Below are 6,322 nucleotides of genomic sequence, written 5' to 3'. Positions count from 1 at the left end.
GAAATACTCAAAGAATGTAAAAAGTAGGGATGCACCGGATCTTACCCCCGATGCCGCAAGGGATCATGGAGCCGGCATCCCCGGCAATCAGGAGGCAGGGCGGCGAGTAATGAGTCACTGCTCGGCTTTCTGATTGGTCGTGAAGCTGGCTCCATGCTGTTTGACCGGCTCAATCCTGGTTGGTCGGGAAGCCGGCTCCATGCCCTCTGGTTGAGCTGGTAATACAATGGCATCATACAATAGCTGACCCGCATTCCCAAATGTTTTCTTCATTGCCAGATCCTGAGCTGTGGACACTCAACACCGCTTCAGTGCTGTAGACTGAGGAATGGTCAATGGACACCTTGCCAAGCCTCCAGTAATATAATAGCTGACCCGCGTTCCCAAATGTTTTCTTCATTGCCAAACTCTGAGCTATGGACACTCAATACTGCTTCAGTACCGGAGACAGAGGAATGGTCAATGGACACCTTGCCAAGCCTCCAGTAATACAATAGCTGACCCGCATTCCCAAATGTTTTCTTAATTGCCGGATCCTGAGCTAAGGACACTCAGCACTGCTTTAGTACCGTATTGAGGAATGGTCAATGGACACCTTGCCAAGTCTCTGCAGCCCCATTGGGATGGACCGTTTCAGGTATTGCTGACAAATTTGGCAACAGTCAAACTTGAGCCCACCTGGATCCATGCCTCCCTTTACAAAATAGTGTATATGCCTCCCCTCTATGACATCAGCATTCCATACGGTTTCTGCACCTGGGTCACCAGCCAAGGAGAAGTCACTGTTGAGTGAGAAATAGACTTGTGCGCCGTCAAAAAGTCTGTTCCGTTTCGTAATATCCATTATTTAGTATTTCGTAATTCGTATCCGAAACTCAATTCGGATTCGTACGAAATACGGATTTTCGTTAGTTTCGGCACATTTTACGAACATTCATTATGATGAAGTTAAAAAGCAAAAATACCTTTGTTAATATTGGAGTCGATGTGGTAGTTGTTTTTGTATCCGAAATACGAATTCTGTTAACGGATTCCGTATTCGAATTTCGTATTTCGGACTTAAAAAAAACTAACATCAACTCCAATATAAATGTACTTTGCTTTTTAACTTCAATATAACGAATGTTCGTAACGGAACGAAAATACGTCAACGGAATTTCGTATTTCCTGCATGTATTTGTAATGCAACTCTCAGCAGCAGAAGAGAACCTCTGATTGGTCAACCAAAACGAAATACGAATTCCGTTAACGGATTCCGTATCCGAATTTCGTATTTCGTATAAAAAAACTACCATCAACTCCAATATAAATGTACTTTGCTTTTTAACTTCAATATAACGAATGTTCGTAACGGAACGAAAATACGGAATTTCGTATTTCCTGCCTGTGTATTGTAATGCAACCCTCAGCAGCAGCGGATCCGTATTTCGGATTAAAAAAAAAATCTTGTCATGTTGTTCAACCTCATTTACAGGGGTAATATTAGTTCCTGTTTCAAAGAAATTCGGATCCGAAATTCGTTAACGGAATTTCGTATTTCGGATATAATTCGGAAACTGCAATTCGGATTTCGTATGCTTACGAATCTACGAATTTCGATTCGTAACGAAACGAATCGCACATGTCTAGTGAGAAAGCCACCAGAACTCAAACCAGATGGAGCCTTGAAGGAGTTGTTTGCTGCCTTTTAGTAGTGTCACGTAAGCCCAACTGGCCTCTTGTATTTCTTCTGGTTTCACAGAAAGTCTAAGCCTTCCATTAGATGAAGAATGGAATTCTTTATTTTCTTGTTTCTTTCCAAGCCATTGCTAAAGTTCCGTGGACTGATAGAGCTTTTTGACTAAACAGTGCTACTGCAAGAGATCTGACCTTGAACTGATGGATGGTCATATTACTGTAACTTTTTTGGGGGGCCTTGCCTTATAGGGGCTCCCTTCAATGACTCTGGGGATATGATTTCTTTTCCAGGGGACATGTGAGAAGGACACCTCTACTGTCCCGGGAACATCATAAAGTTGACCTTAAAAGAGAACTATGGTGTAAGTGTTTTCCCCATAGTTCTCTTAAGGGTAATGGGAGGACATATGCTAGCATCCTCCCGTGACCCAAAGCTCAGTATATCGCGAGCTATAGCTTGCGGTATACTGAGACCGGCGCAGCCGGGACGGATCCCGACATTACTGTCGAGATCCACCCAGCTGCGTGAGTGACAGCTGGCTCTGCCTATCTAGGGGCGGAGCCAGCTGTACCCGCCCCCTCCGCCGTCCGTTCCTCCAGTCAGCGCTGGAGGATCGGAGCGGGGAGGGGGGAATCCCTGCAGGGAGCCGTGAGTGACAGTCACGGCTCTCTGCAGGGACATGATCGAGAAGTGAGCGAGCGACGTTATGTGTTCACTCACTTCTCGATCTATAGAGCCGACCTGTGGCAGTTTCATTGTCGCACGTCGGCTCCAACTATGAGGTGAGTGATTTTCACTCACCTCATAGTTCTCCTTTAAGTTTGCACCTTTTTGCACTCTGATGTTTTTACTTTAAATTCTGTTCTGGTATCTCCTGTCCTAAGACTCGTAAAGATCTAATGGGTGCCGGAACATATTTGTTGTAGATGTTATCACTCCATGTGCTGTATAAGTTCATATTTATTGTGGGAAAGTATTTCACATGTAATAAACTGACATAATAACCATTCCTGTGGCGAGGTCACATTGAAAAGCGCGGTGTCCGCTTTCACCTCTGTAGCGCCAAGCAGACAAGTCATTTCAGTCTGGTTCCCAGTGCCTGGCAGATACTTGCCCCATGGCAAATGTTTTATCGCCCCATATTCTCTTTGTGATTGGGATGCACCAATACCGTTTTTTCTGTATCAAGTATCGATATTTTGCTTTCGGTACTCATCGATACCGATTACCGATACCAGTGCTTTCGCTGGCGTGGAGACAGCTTCCCGGGCAATCAGGAAGCCGGGCAGCGGGTAATGACATGCCGTTGTTGACATGCTCCATGTTGTTTGGCTGGCTTGATTGTGATTGACCGGGAAACTGCCTTCCCAGCCAATCAGCATTGAGCCGGCTTCCCCGTCAATCAGGAATCCGGGCGGCGAGTAATGACCCGCCTCCCGGCCTCCTGATTGGTCAGGAAGCCGGCTCCATGCTTATTGGCTGGGAAGCCGCCTTTCCAGCCAATCAGCAAGGAGCCGGCTGTTCGGCTGGCTCAATACTGATTGGCCAGGAAGCCGGCTGCCCAGTCAATCAGCAAGGACCCGGCTGTTCGGCTGGCTCGATACTTATTGGCCAGGAAGCCGGCTACCCAGCCAATCAGCAAGGAGCCGGCTGTTCGGCCAAGCAGGTCATTACTCGCCGCCCAGCTTCCTGATCGCAAGGGAAGCCGGCTCCATGTTTCCCTATGGCACTGCCACCCAGAGGAAATCTTCCTCTGACCAGAAGTTCTGGTATCTGGAGAAGGTATCAGAGCATTTGGGTGAGTACAAGTACTTGCCCAAATACTCGGTATCGGCACTGATACCGATACTAGTATTGGTGCATCCCTAGTGTTATTGCTGCTAGTGTCATCTTTACAGCATTCTCCTCTATGGTTAGTGTTGGGTGTCCTGCTGAGAGTCAGCCTGTGACTATTGCTTTTCCCGGAGTGACAAATTACTTTTAAGACATGATAAGTGACCTGACTTTCCTCTACTGCAGCTATGCATGAGACATCATCCACAGCCCCACCCCCAGCCGCTGGTTGGACAATGAAGTCGCAAGGTAACGTTTCTGCTCTCTCCTTCTGTAAGCATGCTCCCTGTCAGCACATGTGCATGGAGCATGTGCTAGAAAGTTATATGCAGCAAGTGCCAGGACTTCAGTACTTATTCATTTAATAGAACAGAGAAACTATAATCATTGGATAAGCTGATTTGCTCTTGTACGGCTGCTTGTTTGAAACAACGCTCCCCTTCGGTGGGTACCCAGGAAGTAACTCGAGGTATAAACATAAAACAAAAGCACCAAACCAGATGACAAAAGGGTGCAAATAGCTTTAATTGTTTATACTATGTGCACGTGTAATGGCCAACACGTTTCAGGGGCAGAACATGCTACTTCTTCATCAGGGCTACAACCTATTGAATGAAGGGGGAGTGTGTTTGGCCAGCGAAATGCATTGGATCTGATTGGATGCTCTTCCCTCTCCACGTGCTGTATTATATGGATTGCAGAAGGCCTCATTAATAAGCTTGACCCATCTGTGCCATGCTACCAAGCAGGGGTGACCCCATCCTTTTTGCCGCCTGAGGCTGGTGCTGCACACAATCTGTTAGCTTAGTAACCTGGGATGCTCTGGCCGGTGCCGTGCCAGTGACATCACTGTTTGCCAGGAGCTTGGTGGGACAGCGGCAAGAACATCCCAGGTTGCTAAGAGCTAGGTGGGGAGATATGTATGGCCCTTACACATCTCCCTGCCCAGCTCTTACCACCCCAGGATGCGCGGACCAGAAAGGGGACAGCAGGCACACTGCAAACGTTGTGCCATGCCGCTCTGCCTGCCACTCCACCCACATGACCCAAAGAGATGCCGCCTGAGGCAAAAGCCTCAGGATGTCTCATTGTAGCTATGGCCCTGTGCGAGTGAAGTCATTGACTACAAACTCACAACAGAGGAACATCTATCACAGAAAGAGAATTTTCTAAGACCCATTTAGAAAAATACTCTATATGGAGAATCAATTTGTTGCATTTGGACTTGAAGCCTTGCCAGTCTTTGCGAGCGCGTAGGGTAAGACTGTCATTCGTTTTTTTCAACAATGAACATTTTGTTTCTGGTCGTCCTTCAATGGCTCTTCCGTCATTGTGTTCAACAACCTCTCTGTTGCAGGTCAGTGCACAGCTGGAGAGGTGAGTAGCGTTGGAATTGCTCCATTCTCATAGGTACGATGGGAAGTTTCCTGATCTACACACTGACAGGGGTCAGTACGTCGCGTCCACTGGCCAAGAAATCATTCATTTCACATCGCTGTATTATAATGAGAAGAATGAAACCTGTGCACCATTCAGAGCCAAATCCCTCCGTCCTTCATTCCAACACAACGTCCCTCAAGTGGACAATGTAAAGTAAACTTGTCACGGTGTTAAAGCTACAGTGGTCCCCACATGTCCTCTTCAGGTGTCCTAAGGAGGACCTGTCACCGTGTTCTGTAACACCACTAGTGTCCTAAGGAGCAGGGGCGTAACTAGAAATCACAGGGCCCCATAGCAAAATTTTGTATTGGGGCCCCGTGATTTCTAGTTATACCCCTTGCAGAGCCCACTCGAGATCCCACCTGAGGGTGAACCTGCAGAGCCCACCTTAGACTCTCTATGGTGGGCTATGCATAGTCACCCTCAGGTGGGCTGGTCGCACTCCTTACCTGTCCGCCTCCTCTTCGTCCACGGGCGCTGATGGGCCCCGCCACCTCCTCCATCGCCGGGCCTTCCTCCTCCCCTGCTGCCGACCACGGTCCCCGCCTCCTCCTCCACTGACCGGGTCCCGCCTGCTCCACTGCCGCTGCTGGCTCTCATTGACTCTGTGCAGAGGAACGCGCTGATGCACAGATTACTGTCAGTGATCTGAACAGCGGGCGTGTTCGTCTTCAGCCGCCAGTGAAAGCCACCAGCAGAGGATCCCATAGCGACCCAGGCGGCCCGCACGACATCTGGATGGGCCCCACTGTGCCCCATAGCGGCCGCCTGGGTCGCTATGGTGATTGTTACGCCACTGCTAAGGAGGACCTGTAACATCTGAAGTAAGAGCTGGGAAGACCACATAAAGCGTGCAGCCTCGATCTCCGGGGCCCTGCGTGGAAGTCACTATGCTATGTTGCATCCAATATTCATGTGTGACACAAAGGGTTAACCCAGGGACCCCGCCTCTCCATGTAAATGCTGTCTTCATACATTAAAGGAAACACATCCTGCTGATGAGGACTTTAGTAGCCCCATGGCAGTACGGTTTTCCTGTCTATTGTATGGTAATGAGACAGGTCTGATTTGTGACATCAGAGCGATAACGAGCATCTCACCCGCCGACTTATTAACCCCTTCATTAAGAAGGTGAAACAACCCAGTCCTGCAACTTTGTCATGTGTTAGTAAAACTGTACAGATCCTTGTCACTACTTTGTGTATAGCATAGGAATTCCCCTATGCTCCTCAGCACCATCTAGTGGCTGCTAAGTCCTGCGAATGGCATTCACTTGGCGATTCGCTGGGCAAAAACTTTATAAATCAGCCCCATTGTTTCATTTTGTTATAAATAACATAAAACTTTTTTCTCTACCAAACACACACTGAT

This window comes from Nanorana parkeri, unplaced genomic scaffold (genome assembly GCF_000935625.1).
Source record: "Nanorana parkeri isolate BGI_ZX_2015 unplaced genomic scaffold, ASM93562v1 scaffold708, whole genome shotgun sequence".
Lineage (NCBI taxonomy): Eukaryota > Metazoa > Chordata > Amphibia > Anura > Dicroglossidae > Nanorana > Nanorana parkeri.
The sequence above is the reverse complement of the archived record's forward strand: the minus strand, read 5'-3'. Positions refer to the sequence as shown.